This window comes from Ochlerotatus camptorhynchus, unplaced genomic scaffold (genome assembly GCF_037179485.1).
Source record: "Ochlerotatus camptorhynchus isolate MF236.1 unplaced genomic scaffold, CSIRO-AGI_Acam_v1.1 ptg000023l, whole genome shotgun sequence".
Classification (NCBI taxonomy): domain Eukaryota; kingdom Metazoa; phylum Arthropoda; class Insecta; order Diptera; family Culicidae; genus Ochlerotatus; species Ochlerotatus camptorhynchus.
The window spans coordinates 1,976,262-1,998,818 of record NW_027040515.1 but is presented as its reverse complement, the minus strand read 5'-3'; the positions used below and the strand labels follow the sequence as shown (position 1 = coordinate 1,998,818).

Genomic DNA, 22,557 nt, shown 5'->3' with positions numbered 1-22,557 from the left:
GAATGTAACGGATCATTCATTGTGTTTCAATAAATAAACCAGTACAAAAGAACCTTTTTAATTTTCCCTCCAAATCGAACATAACAACAAAGGACAGTTTAAAATACGGGTTGGTCTCAGATTAGATACTGTAGCACATTTGCTTAGTACATATCGGAATCTGATGAACTGGAGTTGTCAAAAGGTACAGAAATGTTTTGTGATTGAGCGATCGATTTTAAGAGCATAAGGCACTGTTTGCTTTCTTTCCGCTTCCGTTTGGATTCTTTTCGAAAGTACTCAAACATGTCCTGCTGCGAGTACCACTTCTTCCTCTTTTTCTCAGATTGAATCCTGTTTTCCGGATGTTTCATGCCAGGACTTATGCGATGACGTTCGTCTGAGGGACCAGCCACAGGTGAAACGGATGACTCGTAGAAGCTAGACGTTGAGCATCATCGTGAGAAGACAGAAACGATGGGTCCGGATCGTATACGATGTAGAAGCTCACGTTGAAATCATCGGGATCACCACTTTCATCTTACACCGGATCTGGTATGTTCTGTGCATTTTTAATCACGTCACCATTGCTGTTCACTACAAGTGGAGGATAACACGTATGCTGTGTTGACATGAATTCATGCATTTTCTCGAAGTGCACCCATTGGTCAGCTCTCTGCTCTCCGTTCTCGGTGGCGCCTCCAGTCGAAGGAGCGATAAAAAATTGATACGGGATGCGCTCTTTCACTTCTATCGTGCTAGCTTGCTGTCAAATCACTGAGATCTGAAAATAACTATCGAACTGTCAAAACTAACCATGCTCCAGAGTAGAGTTATTTTCAACCGGAGGGGAAATAACTATCAATCTGTCAAATTTTTACCAAAAGTTAAAAAAAAATTCGCCAAATGATTCAGAGCCTAAGATAAAAGCAGAGCCTAATATTACGTTCAGACTACAGAGTTATAACATGTTATAGCGCTATCTTGATGGTGGTTTTTGTGTTGCAATTATTTGACAACCGTTATGACATGTTATAACTCTCCAGTCTGGACAGCGTTTCCCTAGTAGCACGCTTGTCACAAATCACTTGTAGAAACTTATATACGACTTATTTCAGTCATTAACAAGTCGCTGTAACTTATTGTGATGAAATAGTGCTACTCGGGTTAAGCTGCCTTCGCTACCTATGCCTAAGCGGTTTCTAGCAACACTACCAATGCGCTATTGGCTCTGGCTTTGAGAGTTTGCTCAGTTCAAACACAAACCAATGAATGGATAATGACTTGTTTGAAAGTGTCGATTTCTCGCTCAACTTTTCACATGTACAACATTAATCCCGCAAAGGGACGGTCCATCGTAATGGTTAACATCCATACCGCTCATGCCAATGTCACTAGCAGAAATCCCATCCCCGGACAAGTCACAAATGACCCAAAAGTTTTAAAATGAAAAAAAAAAAAAAAAAACGCAACAAGTATGGATTCCCCACAACTATGGATCACTTCCACTTGATTAACACTCTAATGGCGTCAGCAGTTACTAGTTTAATATTTTCGGATCTCAGGAATGGCTATTTGATTGGTTGGTTGGTTGGTTGTCTTTATTAAGGAGATTTTCATTCAGCCAGACGCTGGTTCATCTCCGAGAATGGCCATTTCAATAAATAAATAAATAAATTTCATGGACGTTAGTCTATTGACATTTCTGGAAATTCAGAAAAAAAAAATCCGGATCTCAATTTAAAATGTCGGTAATTTCTGACAGATATCTCATTTAAAATATCATTGACGTTGATTGATTCGCATTTCCCGATATAAAACTATCGTGCATGATTTTGTGCTGGGGAAGTTTTGTTTTGGTATTGATATTTCATCTCAAATATCATTGAAGATGGTCCATTCTGTATTCCGTAAATTCTGTAAATAAGAATTATTGAAGATTGTAGTAAGTCATGAATTGCTGTAAGAAATTAATTGAGCATTTATTCCACAATCCATTCAACAAGCAGATTTACTTTTATCAATATCCGATGTTTTTATATCGATATTTTCGTATCAACATATCGCCAATATCTATATTTCAGGGCTCACTTTTTAGTGTTTATGGCACTATTTTAAGTCAGTCACTAAAGTCACTTTTTTTTCGACCAATGAGAATAAAGAATTTACCTCACATCAAATCACAGCTTGATTTGGTAACACACTTGTGTTAGAAAGCGTCTAATTTTGACAAGAAGAGTTTCAAACAGACGGAAACTTTAACTGTCCAATTAGTGTTGTTGTCAAAATCACTAATGTTTTGTTTTTTTTTTAAAGTCCGTTATCTTCAAAATACATCCAGATTATTAAATTTGATTTTTTTCCTGATCTCGGAATTGTCATAAAGTTATCAGAAATTTTCTGAGGTTTCGGAAATAAATCGGCTCTCAAAGGCTTTTTTACTGATCATGATCATTAAAGTTTTCCAAGCATACGATGTCGAAAAATGGTCTCGGAAAATTTTCAAATTCTAGACTTTTTTCAAAGACTAGTATTTAGAAAAAAAAAATGAAGCCTACACCCAACCGGGGGATGTAAGATTCTTTTACAATTATGTGGGATTCATCATCAGAGGATGTTAGTGGAGACCGCATGAACCGAGGATGCGATATACCTAGCTGCGGTCCAATGCAAGAAAATTGGAGACCGAAAAATGTAGACTGTATTAGTGAGGTAAATTAGTTATGTCGAAAAAAAAATAGGAATCAGATTGCCGACTGGTTCGTGGTTCGAGAACGTTGCGATTATCAGACCTGTGCTTTCTCCACTGCTCTCTCATTGCTTCTGAATATGGATAGCCTAAAAGCAACAATCAATACGAAACTAACGATTTTAAATTGGCTCACTTCTTTAGTAGCCTATTGGTCCCGAGCAAACGATTAACGTACCCTATTCTAGTTGAAATTCTATTACTACACTATGTTTGTTTTGATTCGCTATGAAAGTTTGACAGATAACATCAGGGGTGTGTGGATTCATGCAGAACATGCAGGGGTGAGTGAAATAGCTTGGGACTGCTTGGGACCGTTGTTCTGGTAGGGTTTTTGATCTAATTTCCGTCCTACTAAGGACATCGCGCACTTTACTACGCTTTTTGGAAAGGGTTTGAACAAAACACGGAATGTTTTCATCAAAGATAACTTCTAAATTTATCCACCTTTCCATACGTACCGTTGGATTTGATAAAGAGTCAAACATTGTTGAGATATTATTAAAAATCTAACACTGCTTCTTGCTTCTAAATTCGTCCTACGCGTTTCAATTCCGTCCAAACGCATTGAAACGCCATTAGATTTTCTTCGTCCTACGGACAAACGGAGTAAAAGGGGATGCGCTAGGAGCGCTTCTTTTGTTTTGAGAACAATGAGCGTAAATATGCATACAATGCGCTCTAATAGGATTTATGTTGTAGCTAATGAACTAACGCATCGGAACAAACGTATTATTGTTTTGTGCATTGTGAAATCATTAATATTATTGATGATTTCTGCTCGATAGAACGGAAATGGGCGATTACGACGAAGTAGCGCTCTTCCCTACTGAGTGAGCCAAAAATAATAATGATTTTATTCGGGACCCAGTGGTCTTAGAGTTATCTCTATGCTAAAAGCAAACATCAAGCGCTCATTTTCTCGCATACTCGACTTCGTATGCTTTTTCTGCTGGAGAGATTCGAGGCAAGTGTGTGTGTCGTTCTACAATGTTCTACAATGTGCGTCGTTCTACGTAGATAGAACACGAAATAAAAAAGACAAAAAACCATTACATTGTTTGCATGGTCAATCTCTAACATTCGTTGCGATGTTCATGAACAGAGGATGATAGGAAACGGAACTAACATTCATTGTAATAGATTTTTGGTTTGCGTGTAGTTGTTTTAGTATTTGTCCAGACATCTTAAAAAAAAAGCATTTCGCTTAATATTGAGTTCTTTTCTATCTCCATTAAATACTTGGAGAGTATTTTGCCGAATTTTCCAGATTTTAGAAAAAAAATATGTCTAAGATCATAACTGTTTTCTATGTTCCAGAAACTTTTTTTCTTCTACGACTGTTGTTCAAAATGTTCAAAATATCTAATATTATTGCACACCGCACAAATTTCCTTAATTTGTCTGTCCTAAAGATCTGGATTAAAAAAAAGAAATCTTCCAAATTCTTTCATATTAATCCTGGAATCTAACATTTTTTCTTAAGATCAAGAATGTTAAACTGCCTATGTCCGTGATCTGTTCATCTTGAAACATTTGCATCGTTCCAGAATAATGAGATTTTTTCTTAGACTTCGGTCTAGCAAAGTTGTCTAGGTCCCAGCTTTATGGAAACCAAATTTATGTGTAAGGTGTTACAGAAGTTTCTATATTCTAGATGAGTGGATCTTGAACTTATGTCGATTGCGATCCACTTTGAGACATGCCATAAGCTCTCGACCGACCAATATTTAATAGAGATGTTGTATAGCCAAAATGACATTAAAACTCAAACCTGGCCCAAGAAACATCATGATTTCCTGAAACCCACAATCAGAGTGGTATTTTTGGCTTTAATTACCAAATCAACAACAAAAAATATGAAATGACTAAAACGACAAAATTTTGCGAAAAAGACAAAACCGGCTTTAAATGTGCGGAAATGATCTGAAAACACTGAAAGAGTAGCATGAGTAGTATCAAAATGCCAACTTAGTATTAAAACATAATGGAAAAGCATCAACTCTGGTCCAACTTGCAGCGTCAAAATGGCCTTAAAAAAAGCAAAAGTTGAAAATTTCAAAAATTGCCATTGTATACAATAAGACCAGATCATGAAAAACTTAGTATTATGAAACAGAAGGTACTAAATAGTAGACTAATTAGCAGGTTGAGAAAAAGCAATTGCTGCCTGCAATAAAGTTGCCACTACCTTACAAAGGGTTAAATTAGCATTTGCTTTCAAAAAACTACAAATTTGTGTTAAAAATATTACAAGCAATAATTGCAATAATGAAGAAATATTCAGTATATTTACTCTTAAACTTCAGTAGCAACGCCATTCGCCATGGCTTCCTTAGCTGCAGGTTCCATAAAATCCTTGAGCACGTGTCCCATATCAAGTTGATTGTCTATCTGAGAGCAAGAATCGCTCGAATTTCCATTTTAACAATCTCATTACGTCCGCACCCTTTGGCTGACTGATTCGTACTCCCCCAGCCGTGCTCAGCCCACCCCAGTCTGCGAGAGCATCGCCTCATTCGGAGGGGATTGGAAATTGTCAAACAATATCTTGAAATTGTATCTTTACTCCCGGCGATGTGTTATTGTAGGTACCTACCACCGGCGTGAGGAGATGAATGCTTTTTGTTTGCCAATCATTTCATATCTGATGCGGCGATACGGAGACGACTCCCCCGCACGTGCCAGCCGTCGGTCGGTTGCCCTGGATGAAGGTAATCCGCATGTAATGCTGTCTTGTGCTGCATCAGCAGAAAATCGATTTCACCGAGACCGTTTGCGAATCTCGTCCTGCCAATCTGCGCAAGTCGGATCGATACAACGCCATTTTCCTGGTGTATTCGCACCTTTCATAGCTCTGTAGATGTCGCACAATCGGTGGTGTTAGTGGTGGTTGAAGTTGTCCTTTTTTCGTGCCAACACCAGCCTACTGCGCTTCCAGGCAACGTTTTCTGCTGCCCGGGGAGCCTAGGTAGCTAAATTCAGTCGGTTGCCCCGGCAACCGTGTGAGGCGCCAGCTGTGGGGGTGTGTTCTGCAGGTGGATGTTATTCGAGGGATGAAAATTAAAGCAGCACATTCCTTCTCAGGGTTGCTGAAATTTGTATCCTATGGTGCTCTTGGAATAAGAAGGCGAAACATGTTTTTCACAAAGTCGAACAGTTGTTGTTGCTTAAATATTTCAAGAGTGAATCTTTAAATAGTCGTATCTGCTTTTGTAAACAAAGATTCAAGCGTCAATTCGTCGAAATCCGTCAGGCAGGGTAAAGTATGGTGGTGTTAGTTTGCTTGGGCGAGTTAGGAGTTTCGTCATATTGACGTCTGAATCGTTGTTTACAAAAGTAGATACGGCTGTTTTAAAATTCACTCTTCATTTCACACGTGCACCTGACGTCGGCTCGTTAAGATTCCGAGTGTGTTAAGCCAAAACATTAGCGCGACTCTTGGTCGGCCATGGCCCCGGACGTCCCCCGTCAAATCAGGGGTCATCAACAGCTGTCAAGTTTATGTTTTCGCGGCTTGCAACTCGGCACACAGTAGAGTCATCAAAGCAGGCAGCACCCAAATCCAAATCGCCCGGTTTGACCCGAAAAACCGAAAGAGCGAGTGCTCCTGCTCTACCCCGGAGTGAACGAGTGGGAAATCATTTTGATTTATTGCTTAACAATTGGGACTGTCGGGTTCTCTGTCAGCCGAGATTAGTCGGCCGTAATTCAAACGATGACGAACAGCGACTACACATAGATGTAGCAGAAGAGAGCTCCACCGCCGGCGCTATTCCCCTCCCTTTCCCCGAGAACACGATGTTCGAAATGATTGTTGTTTAATTGCAAAAGTGTTATTATAGGCCGATGCCGTTCGCGGCTGTTGTTTTCGAAGCCGCACGACAAGAGCTGAATTTTTGGCGCGTTTGTTTATTTTTACGCTATGTCAAATTTAGCAAGATGAAAAATTATTATGTTCAATTATACCGGTCGAGATTACGGCCATTCAGAAAACGAGTGTAGTTATTTATTTTTGTTTAGGGTTTTAATAACTTTGTTGCAGACAAGGACAAATCCAAATGGCAACAGGTGCGCGGTGAGACAATAAATTTAATGACCGTAATGATCGTCAATTTAGAAAATTCCGATTCGATTTCAAATTTATTACAGTATAGGTAGGGTAGATGTAACAGTCATGGCTAAACGTTCCTATTATGGTGTGGTCCAATTATGGCATATGGGAATTCCATAGGCTATAATTGGAACACACCATAATGGGAACGTATATGTAGCTAAAATACCCGGGTAGGACAAGTAAAGCACTGTCCCATCCATTTGAATGTTTTTATAAATTCGAATTCATCGTTTCAGATTAGTTCAGTTCAATTATATTGCTTAACACCATTATTTCTCTTCCGGAATAACTCCGAAAGCTTTGTAGTCATCATAGTTTATTCAAAGAAGAATTGTTCTTTTGGAACAATTGCGGAGTAGGGTGCTTAATTTTGAAAAAAAGTATTTTCAATCTTATAAGTCATTCCCCAGTTTTATTCATTGCCCCAAAATATGAGCCTGTGCATAAAATGGTAAAGATTGATGAAGATTTAGAGATTACTATGGGACTTCTTCAAGGGCGTAGCCAGGTTTCGAGCTAGGGAGGGGCGAAAAAAAAATTACCATGGAAAATTTGGCCGAATGCCATTTCACCGAACGCCATTTCCTCGAAAGCCTTTGTGTTGCCGAGTTTAGGGGGGGGGGGGCAGTCGCCCCCCCCTGCCCCTATCTGGCTACGCCTATGGACTTCTTTTAATTTCACTATCATCAATCTATCTTTGGTTCAAATCGTCGGAATGCCATCAAAACTAAATATTTGGTTGCCGTGACAACGATAAACAAGCCTGATGTTGCTATGATCAAACTGGTCTTGTTTTCTCACACCTATTCAAGTATCAATTTACCCCATTTTGTGATTTTTCACATTTTAATCTTCCTTAAATTGCTACCAAACTGACGGTAACAACAACATGCCTGTTGTTGATTGTCATAACAGTAACATATTCAAATTTTACAGCGTTACTACTATAATCAAAGTTGGAGCGTTGTTTGAGAAATTTCAACTGCAACCATCGTAATCTTCAAACCTCTTACGTGACCTCTAAACCTTCATCAATCTTTACCATTTTTTGCACAGATTCAAATTTGGCGTTATGGAACATTAGTTGTTGTTATTCACATCGTCGTGATTGTGCGCTGCTAAATTTGTCGATTTTTTATCACACGGGCTATCGTTATTCGTTTTTTTCCGTTCGGTATACCTGTAATATTGTACTGGTTGTTAGTGGAAAGTGCAGTTCGTTGCGATAATCGTCTAATTAGAGCATATTTTGTGTTGTGAAAACAGTGAAAAAGTTATCCAATCAGACATATTGTAGTGTATACTGTCTAGCATTGGGCGATCTTGAGAATCCAATTCCTCTTTGCGTATTAGAGCATCTCCACCGCTGTTTCTAAATCACTTTTGGAAACTGAGTCAGCATGACTTCCGCCTGTGACCAATGCGCTAAACCAGCTAAAAGCGATGAAGAATCCGTCTCCTGCATGGCTTTTTTGCGACAGGATGATTCACCTAAAGTGCGGGTGCAGTTTCGAACGCCTTTGGATACGGTTGTGTTTTAAGTTTGTTCTCTGTTTTGTGCGTGCGTTCGCTCTCATAATTTTCGGCTGCAATTGCCAGATTATCGCTGGCGCTCTGCCTCCCGGACGTTTATACGTGTGTGATTAGTAGTTTTCTCGCTTTCCGGGAAGTTTTAGAATAGAGAAAGAAAACGTGATTCAACATGTTTGCAAGCATCAGAAGAGATGTCGCGATCTGCGTTGTTTGATTTTCTCCCGGACCAGAAATTAGTGGCATCGCGAGTGATAATTTTTAATTTCAGTTTATTTACGCGCTGCAAGGTACGTGAAAGAGCTCGGCACAATCGGTGTTGATGTTGGGTCGCTTGTAACTTTTTTTGTTGTGTTTTTGAAAGAAATTGATCGAAATTGTGCCAGAAGTGCTTCTGAACGTGTTTCGCAGTTGGATGTGGTGAAATTCGTGAATTCGCGGTTTATGTTCAGTGAAAATTCCGTGTCACAAAGTTGCTCAACGAGTTTCCTTTTTTTTGCCGTTCGACGACGACGGGTTTGCGAGAGAAAAATAAGCATCGGGAATTTGCTCCCGGATGTATTGATCTGGTGAGTACGTTCCAGTTGAAGATTGTTCTTATACATATCTCGATTGCATTTTCGAGGAGACGTTCGGAGAGCTTTGAGATTTAGGCGTTGTTGCATTTGCGGGCAGATGAGTTGGTTGCCGGTAAGTGCCAGTAAGTGCTGCCAGCAGATGAATCAAGAGGTATTCGAAACAAAATTGATAAGAAATGTCCATTCAGATTGATTTAATACAGTTGAACAAATTTCAAAACTATATACGTGCCAGATTTGGAAATAATATTTTTTGAATCTGGAAGTGTGTTTATGATACCATTATCCATTTGATAAAGGTAGAGTGAACATGCGGGGCTTATTGTAAGTAAAAGTGACCTCGGAGTGGTCGTGAATTACCAGGCATTCTGAAATGGGTCACTGGAGCTGCAATAGAGCTAACACCTTCTAACTCCCGGACTAAACCTGCTTTAATTGAAGGGTAATAAAAAGCAGTTTTCTTCCATAATAACACTGCCGGACAGTGGGGGTTAGATTGTACACACACACACACACACACAGATTCAAATTTGGCGTTATGAATCAAACTGGAGAGTGCCCTATAAGATTACAAATACTGTTTTCAAAATGAAGCACCCTATTGCAGAGCTCACGAAATTTGAAGATCTTGTATCGAAAACAGCTAGTGGCCTGTTGATGTAACTTTAAAAAAAAAATAGAGGTCAAGAAAGTAAGCTGAACAATGCATTAGGTCCTAAGTAACATAGATAGATTCTCTGCATCGACTTTCTCTTTCGTTAATAACTTGGGTACAGAACCGTTTCTTGTCGTGTTTGTCGTATTAGAAGCTAGATAATAGCTTCTTTCGTCGATCTGTCTGCTGAAAATATATAGGAATATGACCGAATGCATTGTTCAGCTTGAAATGCTTCATGTCTTGCGAATCTTTCACTAGAGATTCAAAAACGCTTAGTTTCACTTCACGTATACAAACTTTGATAAGTCATGGCGAGGTTGTATTTGTTTTTCAAACTGAATAACTTGATCATAATTGACGATGATGATGACTACCAACTGTTGTAGCAAGACACCTGCACATAGCAATGGACTATTCTTACCACATGACTTGATCAAGATTTGTTTTCTGGTCGTACTCATCAAACCCGTAAGCAGAGACACTTGTGCGAAATCCACGGGAGTGATAGAAAATCTCCTTCCAGAAGTAAGTTCATGTATCCAGAACCCAAATCAAGCCACCATGTAGAATAATATCAAAGATATCTAATTAACAAGATATCCCACTAATCAATTCCTCATACAAGGCATATAATTACCACCCGTATGTGATCGCAGTGCCATCTGTTGAGTGCCCATTGAAACTGTTGGGAGTTCCCCGCCAACTTCACCACCTGGGCTCAATAAATGACAGGTGTCAGCATGATAGATGTCAATGCGGACGTTGATGATCAGCCGAGGAAAGAAGACGAAATCATCATCATTATATTGCGATAGCAAGATTCTTACTTGTTTGTGATTGTTCCGATTTTAAATAATTACAACTTTATTCGCAACAGAAACACTTGAAAAAACAATCACACATCCAAGCGCGCATCATGATGTGCTTGTAACATGTTTTGCTTTCGAGTGAAAGAGTTTCCAATTTCACCACGGCTATCAGTAAGATGCAAATCTCTAATAGTAATTGATGATTTGCGGAGCTGGTGCTCAAAAGAATCTTAATAAGCATAGAAGTAAACATGGGAAAAGCATTCACTCTCTCTAAAGAATTATTCCAACACCCCAGTCACTGGAAATACAACGTATCGAAATCATTGCTAAACGTAATAAAATATGCCGTCTTCTTTGGCCAACGCAGCACGCATTCTATTCAAAAATTACATTGGAATAATCATTACTTTCCTATTATATAACGTAGGAAGTATTTGTCAACGCCGGTGAAAGCAAACGCAAACGGAAACAGCCAAAGCTGAATGAAGACGATGAGTGATGACACTGCTTCGTGTTTTGATTTGCGCTGTATCTTCCGCTCAGTTGTGTGGGTTCGTACATGTATCATGATGTTGGTGTGCGTGTTTTCTTCCAAAGCTGCAGTTCAACGTCGTCTCGTCACAAACCGTTTGGCGCTGTTATCTGTCTCTACAAAATCCAAAGAGTGAAGGGATGTCCTCACCCCTGGACACTTCCTGATCGGAACCAGCTTCCAAGCCGTCCCGGAACATAATCTGTGCAACATTCCGGACAATCGTCTTACGCACTGGGAGCTCACACAGAAGCGGTTCCAGAGAATTTGGTCCAGATGGTATCCAGAGTACCTGCAACAGCTCCAATCGCGATCCACGAAGTGCAGGTCACCAGTCACCATTGAACTTGGACGAGTCGTGGTGATTAAAGACGACAACCTACCACCGATCCAATGGCCGCTCAGGAAGATCACCAAGGTACACCCGGGCAAGGACGGAGTAGTTCGTGTCGTCACTCTGAAAACTGGATCATCCGAAGCCGTCGTCAGACCAGTCGCCAAGATAGCGCTGTTGCCGATTCCGGAGAACTAAGTTCCAGAATCCTTTGAGTGAGACCTGGTAGAGCACGCCGAAATTTGCTCGAGGCTTGCGAGGGAATCTAGCAGGTAATTGCGGTTCCAATTCCTTACAGTATATTGTCAAGTCTACCTGGTCTTTTCTATCCCCAGTCGATGACACCAACGATGAGCAATGGACATTGCTTATCGCCAACTCTCTCTGCATGGAGTTCAGTAGCCCCGGTAGCCACAACAAGCCGAACGTTACCGACCACTCACGTCGTCCACATTTCGCTGTCCAAGCCGAAGCGAAACGATTCGATGAGCTGAAGTTCCGAGAGCAATATAGAGTTTGTTGTATATAGTGTTGAACAATCAAGTTAGTTCAAGGTGGCCGGAATGATTGATGTTGAACTAAATTTAAACTAAATTAATCCCAAATGAACTTAAACCTACTTAACCTAAATGAACTAACTAAATCCTAAACCTAAACTTAAAGTTAAATCATAATTCTATAAATTGAAACGAATTTAAAACTAAAACGGTATCACCCTAATCCTAAACCAGAGATGATAAGAGAAGAGAGATGGAAACTGCGCGCATGCGCTACACACTGATGCCCACTTGTAGTGGTCGCTAAGTACATTGTACATAGGTAGGATAGAGGAGACAATTGTAAATAATAGATAGTACAAAATATACCGTCGGAAGCGATACATCCCTTTTTCTGTTCTGTTCTGGTCGTGGAAGAAAAGGCAAAGAAGTGCAATAGGTCAATAACTTAACGAATTCCTTGGTGGTCCGAAAGTGTTTCTTGGCGATTTATTAGCTTAAGTGACTAATCAGCATAAAGCGATCCCCGAATCGCGCGCAGTGTGCACAGTGCAAAACGTGCATCAGGAGCAATTTGTGTGACAAAGTGTCCGAGCAAGTGGAAGAATCAGTGAATCATCGCAACAGAATCTTCTGGGCCGTCGATATTTCAGGACGGTGGAAAATCCTTCGAAAAGGAACGGGTAAGCCCCATCAATCCCAATAGGCGGGAGAAGAAGGAAAGGGGAAAAGAGCCCACCCGCAATCCACGAAATGTTAGCTACAGGGAGTTGGTAATCCCATCCAAATCACTTCAATCGAGTGCCCTGATGGCTCCTCGCGGTTCCCGATACAGTGAAGGCATAATCATTAGCAAATTGATATTTTTCACACGTGATATTGGAGCGAAATATAATGCTTGATATTGATTTTACAAGCTCCTTTTATATTGCGAGGCTATACGCCTATTTATTTGAAACTAAGCGATCGATTCAACCTCTGGTGGTAAATAGGAGAACGTCAAAAAGAGTGATGCGAGCAGAATTTTTTACCGTGAGACATAGGCAGCAGAACACTTTTTTACTTTTCCTGATAAATTAAGATGCTCCAAAATTTCATTTACAGTTGAAAAATTTAATTCTGTATCGTTTTTGCAAGGATCCTGCTAGTGTCCAGGAATATTTTTGTTGAGAAAAAAGGAAAATTATAAAAGTGTCTTAGTGGTTATGATCTTCCGGATTTCCTGTATGTGAATAGTTAAGTTGCAAATCAGTTCAGATCTGTGAAAAATCGTAAAATATTACAATTACTGATGGAAATTGGCAAGATGTTGAATGAAAAATGCTTTAATTTGCGTTGTGAAAAATCATCATTCTGTTTACATCACGGTTTGGCTGACTTTTCCTCTTGAATTCGCTAGGCGCACTCTACATTTGTGGTGCATTAAAAAGGCCTATTCGTGGCGTGTAAAGTTGAATCGACGCAAAAATGATTCCGTTGCACCTCGTTTTCTTGGAAAGAGAAGATGCTAACTCTTTTGTGTCTTCACCGATGGCAGGCACGAAGCAACTGCTGCCAGCCGTTATGGAAGTTTCGGTTGCGTTCGGGTGTAAAGCAAAAATCACGAAACTCAATCTCACCATAGTTTGGTGGGATTTGCAGCTGGTGAGTTTTGTTAGCTTGCTATTCCGAGCTGCGATATCACAGCTTGCAATATCAACCGCAGTTGTTTGCATGTTGATTTTTGTCTATGAAAATCAAGCGTGATCTTGATCTTTGGTGGGATTTGATTTTTTGATATTTTCCCAACACTGGCCCGATAATTAGAAAATTTGGTTGAGCAAGAAGCACCCAACTGTAGTTTTTGTAATATTTATTAAAATTGCAAAATTATTTAAAATTCTAAAGCTTCCCAAACTGTGCATTCGAATCATGTTTTTTATTCTTTTTTTTTTATAAGTCGAAACTATTGAAATATTTTTAAAATCAAAGAAAACGATTTATATAAGATAATGCTACAACTGAGTACTTCTTGTATTTAATCAATTTTTAAACAACCTAACCTTACCAAACACTTACCTATGTTGTCATTAAAATTTTTCCATGGACCGATGCCTACTTCGTTTATGTAAGTCAATAATCTTGTATGATAACAATAGACAGTGCCCATCTCCGGGTATTTTCTTAACGAGCATCACTCCATTGTCGAATCGCATGTGCTGCATTTTGCTGCTCTCCTTTCCCTTTTACTTTTTTGACTCCATGGTACCGTAATGTAACCACAACGGGAAGGCCGTTCAGAATGTAAATAAAACAACAACAAAATTTATCTTCCACTTAATTAATTTTGGTATCCATGACAGACTACAATGTGTAGTCTTTATCAGTGTCATTCCCACTAAAGAACTTTTCAAAATCTAACCCCCTTGGATGTCAAGATGTCAAGATAAAGGTATAAAAATGAATCTACAATGTGTACCTACAATCGGAACCTACCTAACTACTGACATTTTTACCTACGGGCTGAGCGCCTCTGAGTTATTCTCATTGGCCATGTATCCATTATGTCTTCTTCTTCTAGGATTTTTAGTTTTTATAGACTTTGTAATGTTCTAAATGCTGACTAAAAGTAAATTGGTACGCCCCTCGCGCAACGCTAGCACGCCTCTAGTGTTGGGAATAGAAAATCTTTGACAATGGTTTGTTTACACTTCTATAGAGAACAACTGGTGCAAGTTTGATCAAAGTAGTCGATCGCGTTAAGCAATAACGTCAAATGGAACTCGAAAGAAGAAAAAATATTGTTCACAAACAAAATCCGGAGTGGTCCGGTTCCAAGCTGGCTATAGTGCTGAAGATGCCGAAAACAAAAGTTTGTCGAGTACTCAAAACCTACATGGAAACTCTGAATGTGGAAAGGAAACAGCGGATCTACGAAAAAAAATGGAACCAGGGATCGTCAGCTGCGCAGCAAGGTGTTGAGGTACGTTACCAACCCCGGTCTTTCGATCCCAAATGTGACCAGAAGGTACAACGCCTACTTTCAAACGGTGCGGAACATCCTTGCCAGGGAAGGATACAAGTCGTACAAAGCCAGTAAACATCCGAACCGGCACATGAAGCAGAAATCCGTGGCCAAAAAGCGTGCAAGGCTCTTGTACGACCGTGTTTTGACGAAACACAAGGGCTGCACTTTGATCTGATGATATGACGAAACATACGTCAAACTCGATTTTAAGCAGCTTCCCGGTCAAAAGTTTTACATCGCGACTGGACGTGGGGATGTTCCGGGAAGATTTAAGTTCGTGTTTGCCGACAAGTTCGGGAAGAAGGCCATGATTTGGCAAGCGATTTGCAGTTGTGGCCTGAAAACGGAACCATTCGTCACATCTGACGATCCCATGTTTATTTATTTATTTATTTATTTAACCACCATCTTTGACATTTTAGCCATAAAGACTGTTTAAAGTGACTTAATCCTATTCTTAAAAACTGGTCTACTTATATTAAAATCAAAAACATCACACACATCATTAAACAGTCTGCAACATCTATCGAGAGGATTGTTATAACCGTGAGCAGTACGATGTCCGGGAGTCCTCAGAAAGTAATAGTTGCGGAGACGGTGAGCTGGAGTGCGGAAATTGATGTTCCCGAGCAAACAACTGCAGTCAATATGATTACTAGTCATGTCAAATATGAACATCCTCTGGAGAAAGACTCGGCGATTTGTTAGTGTTTGCAGTCCAATAAGCGCACATCTATGCTCGTACGGAGGTAAGCTATCTGGATTTGTCCATGGCAGACGTCGTAATGCAAACTTTATAAACTGTTTCTGGATTCTCTCGATGCGCAGTACATGAGCAGGATGATATGGAGCCCAAATTTGTACTCCATATTCATGAACACTGCGGACCATAGAGCAGTACAGCGCTTTCAAGGCATACACGTCGTCGAATTGTGCAGTATTGCGGCGCAAAAATCCTAGCATGGAGTTGGCCTTTGCAACTGTCATGGATATGTGCTCGTTGAACCGTAGTTTGCTGTCCAAGATGAGTCCAAGATCCTTAATGGCATTAACCCTTTCCAGCGGCGATTGATTCATAGAGTAATCAAAAATGATCGAATACATCGAAGAATGCGTGTATTGCCGTTCATCCGCAAGCATAGGGGCAAAGTCATCTTTTGGCTCGATTTGGCCAGCTGTCACTACTCCAAGGTGGTTCTGGAGTGGTATGCTGCCAACAAGATCGATTTTGTTCCCAAGCTAATGAATCCTCCGAATTGCCCGCAATTTCGACCAATCGAAAAATACTGGGCAATTTCAAAGCAGTGACTTCGATGAAGCGGCGTGGCAGTCAAGGACATCCAGCAAATGCGGGAAAAATGGAAGAAATGCGCTGATTCCGTGTCCGTTTCCACTGTGCGGGCGCTAATGGACTCCATCAAGAGGAAGGTCTGAGATTTCGTTCGATCTGGAGAAATGTAACCATCTAGTGCTATAACTTGAAGTTTTAATAAAGTACTGAAAAGCAATCATGAATGGACTTTTTCAACTTATTGAATCACGAATTACAGGTCTTTTTGTGCGTACCAATTTACTTTCAGTTAGCCTTTAGATGTACTTCGACAGTTATCAATTGAGAGCTTTCTATGCCAGCCAATGTATGAATTTGTATATTGTATGGCAAGCACAACGCACAATGAGTCAGGAATGAAATCTAGCAGGATTGCATCCATTTGAGTTGACGTCCTCAATAAAGTTAGGGCTATAATTTGTTGGATAAAAATAGTTTAAGTTTTTGCCATAAAGATGGCGCAGCGATACCAACTTTTTTTTCGCACACTAGACGTTCGCTGTTCGTTGAAAAGAATACTTTTATCATTTTTCGTCGATCGGTTTTGGTCCAGGCAAAACCGATAAAAAATAAATTTCACTTGAATTTTGAGAAAAATACATGATTTTCTGAATGATTTTTTTAAACACAAGTGAACGCAAAATGTTATCAAAACATTGACTTTCATTCCTCAAAATATCTTGAGGTATACTGAGATATATTTGAGATATTTGGATTGGAATCCAACAATATATCACAATATATTTTATTTAAACAATCATATTATTCTATCATGTACATTACGGTGGGTCATGTTTAAATGGCGTAACACAACCCCCTTATTACCACTGTTTTTTCGATGTGTATGTGTATTGAGGCCATCAACAACTGTGCCAAATTTGAACGAATTTGACTACGATTTGTAACTGCGGGTGAACTTTAAAATTTGTATGGGAAATGGAACAAGACTAGTTATTTACTGGTCCAAAATTCAAAAAAATGATCAATGTTTACAATTTTGCAATTTATCAATGTTTAGTGCAGTAAACTTCTCAAAACCGCTTTGCATTGAAAATCCCTCACTCATCACAAACAATTTCACTTCACCGACGGCCGATCGTAGCAACCGAATAAATTGCGAGGTGTTGAAGTGCGATCACTTTGTAGCCTACCTAGGATTACATCGTGATGAGATTTTCTTTCGACGCTGCGAAAATGCATCCACATCCACGCGCACACACAGTCTTGTTCTTCTAGGCTTTTTACGCTTCTGAGCGTTTGGCCGGCTCTCAACGTGATATTCTAGATGCACTTCCCCAGTTATTAATTGAGAGCTTTCTATGCCAACCAAATGCACGAAATTGTAACACAATGATACTCTATGCCCATGGAAGTCGAGAAACTGTCCAACCCGGAAGATTCCCTCGAGCGGACCGCGAATCGAACCCACCGCCTCCGGTTTGGTAATACCGTGCCTTTACTGACTATCTGAGACCCTCTCTATACACGCAACCAAGCAAGCGAGAAGCATGTTGTTTGCTCTGTTTGTTTACATTGACCCCAACGATTTTCATTAACTCCTCCTTGTGATGAACGCCATTATTATTGCCCCGAGTGCATGCAGCTTCAACAAACACATGAAAAGTCGGACGCCGCCGTCCGCAAGTGGTTTTTCATCGACCGTGTGAGAAATGTTTACTGGGAAAACAACATTTCTGAGTAATGAAAACTTTTATTAAACTGTAAAAGAAAATATGAACTTAATGGCTGATTCATCGTTGTTTTCGATCCCAATGCAAATGCATCGATGGCAGTCAAGATGTAGGACAACAACAAAAAAAATGGGGAACATCATGCAATTATTGGAATTAGTTTGAATAATGAAACATATTTGTCACGTGCCGCGACACGCGGCGACCTCCCTCTGCTTCGAGGTTAACTTCATGTCGAAAAACTACCAACTAATGAACTGTATTCTCACTCACTCTCCCATCAAGGCTCGTCAGAAGCCGAAGCCACACGTCCTAGCAGAGCAGCGTTCGCAGTAGGCCGTGTGGAAATACTCGAAAATGAACACCAAGTAGGCTGATGGGCAACGACCACGAAGAATCGCACCGACAATGGGAAAGTAACGAACACCATTATTATAATTAAACGCGGTGCAATATGGGCTGAAAGGGCGATCACGTGACCACGGCCACGAGAGCGAAGAAGGATTGAAGAATGGGGGTTGGTTGATTGTTTTTTGAATTTTATGAGCGAAGGAGAAGAAGTTTATTGAATTTCATTGAGTTTAATTGCGATGTTTAGACTAATTGGTGAACGGATGCTGGCGGTAGCGTTCAATCAATTAAAGTAGAAAAATTGTGCATCAGAAGGAATCACTATCCCGATTAAATATGTTCATCTCGGCAAAGTTGAGCCTTCTTCGGCTAAGGGTTTCTTTTGATTTTGTTTTGGACTTTTAATGAGCAAGCAGGACCGATCGTTGGCTGATCACTGTTAGTAAAGGGTGTACTGCACACGCTCAAATTGCTCTAACTTTTGATCCGAAGACATAGTTTAATGTGCATTGTTTACACTCTTTGATCAAAATGGCGACGAAAAACAGTGCGTGATTCACATATAAATTAAAGTGGAGAAGAATCGTCAACGGTGAAAAAAAAAACAGCCGCTGATTATTTCCCCAATTTAGAAACGAATTGCATCATTTTCGCATTATACCTGCACTATTAAATATGTCACACTTTGATGCGCATTTAGCATGATTCGTTCGACATGTTACAGGAAGAAGTCAGGTTGAAAATCATGGAATCTTTACCCTCGTTGTTCGTTTGGTTGTATCTATCGTTGCGTTATAAGATTAGGTACTTTTCGACCGTTATGATTTGGCCATGTAACACTAACTTAAGACTCTTAGGACTATCGAATCTGAACAAGAAGTTGTAAAGGTTTTCCACACCATTCGCATTGTACTTGTTGCCGAGCTTGTGGCATCTGGAGAGTCACATCTTGTAGCTTGCCACCGAACGTGTTTATTCTGCCGTAAAGTGCCATAATCCTGCGCAGGCCTATTTCCAGGCTGTTTTGAAAATTTCTAAACTAATAGAAAATTGTATATCATTTGAATTGAACATGATGGTAGGTATTAACTACTTGTGCATGGTTAAATTATAAATTTAGATAAAACTGTAAAATACTGCAACATTTTAGCGAAATGCACGGAATTAGATGCTGCGCAGCATTATGCCACTTTGCCGTATATAGTAAACATGTTGTAAATATGAACTACATTTCCTCGGATTTGGAACCGTCAATTATCATCTGTTAAACCATTATTAGAGCTGGATATGATTGATAAGCCATATCTGCTATGTGTTGGTGTCGAATCCATTTTTTCGTTGATTCTATCATCTAACAGCAACGATTGTAAAACTCGGGACATCTTAGCTGGATGGTAGCCCCCTTTTGGACCCATTCAGCTGAGCTCTGTTTTGTTCGGATTTTTGTTAGTAGTCAGTACCTTGTCATTTTCTGTTTGTAAGTCTTCTTTTGGCTATCGGGACGGTTCCGCACGTGATGAGCCTTTGGACCTCGGCACGGTGCTGTCTTGTTCAGTTTAATGTTAAATCAGTGCCAACATTTCAAAGGGGCGTAATTGCATTTGTAAACAATGGCTTTAGTAGTCGATTTCTCGTGAATGAAAGCTCACTCATGAAAATGAATGACACCAGCACGCAGAGGGATGTTTCCTGTACCAGTTAGTATTTGTTATTTAGAGGGGTGGGCTTTTATTTGCGAGAAATCGACGACTAAAGCTATTGTTTACAAAATCAATTACGCCCATTTGAAATGTCATTGTTCAATGTTGTTTTTAACTTCCTATGAAGAGCCAAGAAGGCTGTACTCCACAGCCTTAGCAGGCGGTGGAATGCCACATAGGATGAGCCGTCGGCCCTCGTGACGGTGTCCACCCGCAGAATAGCAGCAAACAACCCAACAACAATGTTAGTATGTAGAATTAAAACACTCTGTTAAACAAAAACTCCGTTTCCGAGGTTCTCCTTCTGAGACCTCCCCATGACAAAGAGATGAACTAGCCTATGGCTAAAAATCTCTTAAATAAAGATTTAAAAAAATGTAAAACTTAAATTTAATCAGTTTATTTTAATACATGACATGTGAATAAATAAGTATCGATTGTTCAAACTTTTAAATAAAAACAACCAACCAATCAACTTCTTTTACGTGCCACGTTCTGGAACGATCGAACTATATAAGCCTCGCATGAAACGCGTCGATACAACCGGGATAATCTATTTGCCACTACGGATCAGAATGATAACGATGCTAGTGTTTTTGAAATCCTCAATCACCAGCACCTTGTCGTTGGTGGGTCGGTTTTTCATTCCCGTTACCAGTGCCTCCAGTATGCAAAGAGTGACGCGGATGACTTCACATCGTATGCTGCCATGGTGAACAAACACTGTGAAGCGTTTCAGCTGTCCAAGCTCACACCGGACCAATTCAAAGCTCTCCGTTTTGTCTGTGGACTCCAATCGCCACGGGATGTGGACATACGAGCTAGGTTGATCTCGAAATTGGAAGCCGACGAAACCGCAGTCAACGAATTGGGAGAAGCCACCAGCAAGAAGCCACCCTGGAGAACCTCGTGGAAGAATGCCATCGCGTGGCCAATCTCAAGCAGAACACATTGATGGTGGAGAACAAAGAAGCACGCAACGTCAACATTGTTTCTCGCAACCAGAATAATCCTGCCTCAAAAAAGAACCAAAAAGTGCCGAAAACGCCATGTTGGAAGTGTGGCGACCAGCACTATGTTCGTGAGTGTCCGTTCGCTTCGCACACCTGTTCCAGATGCAAGCAACAAGGACACAAGGAAGGTTATTGCAACAGCAACAAGAATGCGCCGTCGAAACCGTTCAAACAGGCCAAATCCAAAGAGAACGTGAAGACAAAAAGCATCTACACGGTTCGCAACATCGGAAGCAAGCGGAAGTTCATCCCGGTCGAGCTCAATGGTGTAGCAGTCAAACTTCAACACGACTCGGCGTCCGACATCACCATAATCTCAGAAGAAACATGGATCAGCATCGGACAGCCACCCACTCAACCGACGGAAGAATCTGCAGTTACAGCTTCTGGTGGCAATCTCAATCTTCTCACTGAGTTCCAGACCGAGATCACCATCAAGAATGTTACCAAGACTGGTCGCATTTTCATCTCAAGCAGCGCTGAACTCAACGTTCTAGGAATCGAGACTATGGATCTGTTCGATTTGTGGTCTGTGCCGATAAGCAGCTTGGTCAACGTAGTACATAAACGTTCTGATCAGTTCACCAATCAGCTCAAGCAACAGTTTCCGGAAGTTTTTCGAAGCACGCTGGGTAGATGCACAAAAGCGCAAGTGAAGTTGTACCTCAAGCCTGACGCACGTCCTGCATACTGCCCGAAACGACCAGTAGCGTACGCTGCACTCGCCAAGGTGGACGCAGAACTTGAGAGGCTCCAGCAAAACGGTATAATTTCTCCAGTTCAATTCTCGGACTGGGCAGCACCAATAGTCGTCGTACGCAAGTCGGACAATGTATCAGTCCGTGTATGTGGCGATTATTCAACGGGGCTGAACAACGCGCTAGAATGTGACCATCATCCACTGCCTCATCCTGACGACCTCTTTGCGGAACTAGCTGGAGCAGGTTACTTCACTCATCTCGATTTGTCTGACGCTTACCTACAGGTCGAGGTCGAGGAGGAATCGCGAAAGCTACTCACGGTCAACATGCATCGTGGACTGTTCCAGTATAACCGACTACCCCCCGGAGTCAAGTCGGCACCCGGCGCTTTCCAGCGCATCATCGACAGCATGGTGGCCGGCATCCCTGGAGTCAACCCGTATTTGGACGACATCCTCATCGCTGGTCACACCAAGCAGGAACACGATCGCAGTCTCTACGCTGTTCTCGAGCAGATCCGTGAGTATGGCTTTCACCTACGCCTCGAAAAATGTCGTTTCGCACTCTCCCAGATCAAGTTTCTCGGACACATCGTGGATAAGGACGGTATTCGGCCTGACCCTTCAAAAACAGAAGCCATTTCCAAGATGCAGTCTCCAACGGCGTGGAAGCGTGATTACCTCTCACCCCAGTAGGCCTGGGTTCAATCCCAGTCGGCGCCGCCGGGATGTTCTGAGGCATAACATCTCTGTTCGGCGATCGAATCGTCGTCCCATCAAAGTTTCGAAAGCGGATCGTTCGTCAACTGCATCGTGGACACCCAGGAATGGACCGAAGTTACATCTACTGGCCTAACGTTGACGACGATGTGGAGCAATTTGTCCGTCAGTGCACTGCATGTGCTGAAGCAGCAAAGTCCCCGACAAAAGCAACCTTGGAGTCATGGCCTCTCCCGGACAAGCCATGGCAACGTGTCCA

General features: G+C 41.0%; 1 pseudogene; it reads right to left on the bottom strand.

Annotated features, from left to right (window-relative positions):
• Positions 1-143: 143 nt before the first annotated feature.
• Positions 144-20,789, bottom strand: LOC135706488 (uncharacterized; annotated as a pseudogene).
• Positions 20,790-22,557: the final 1,768 nt, after the last annotated feature.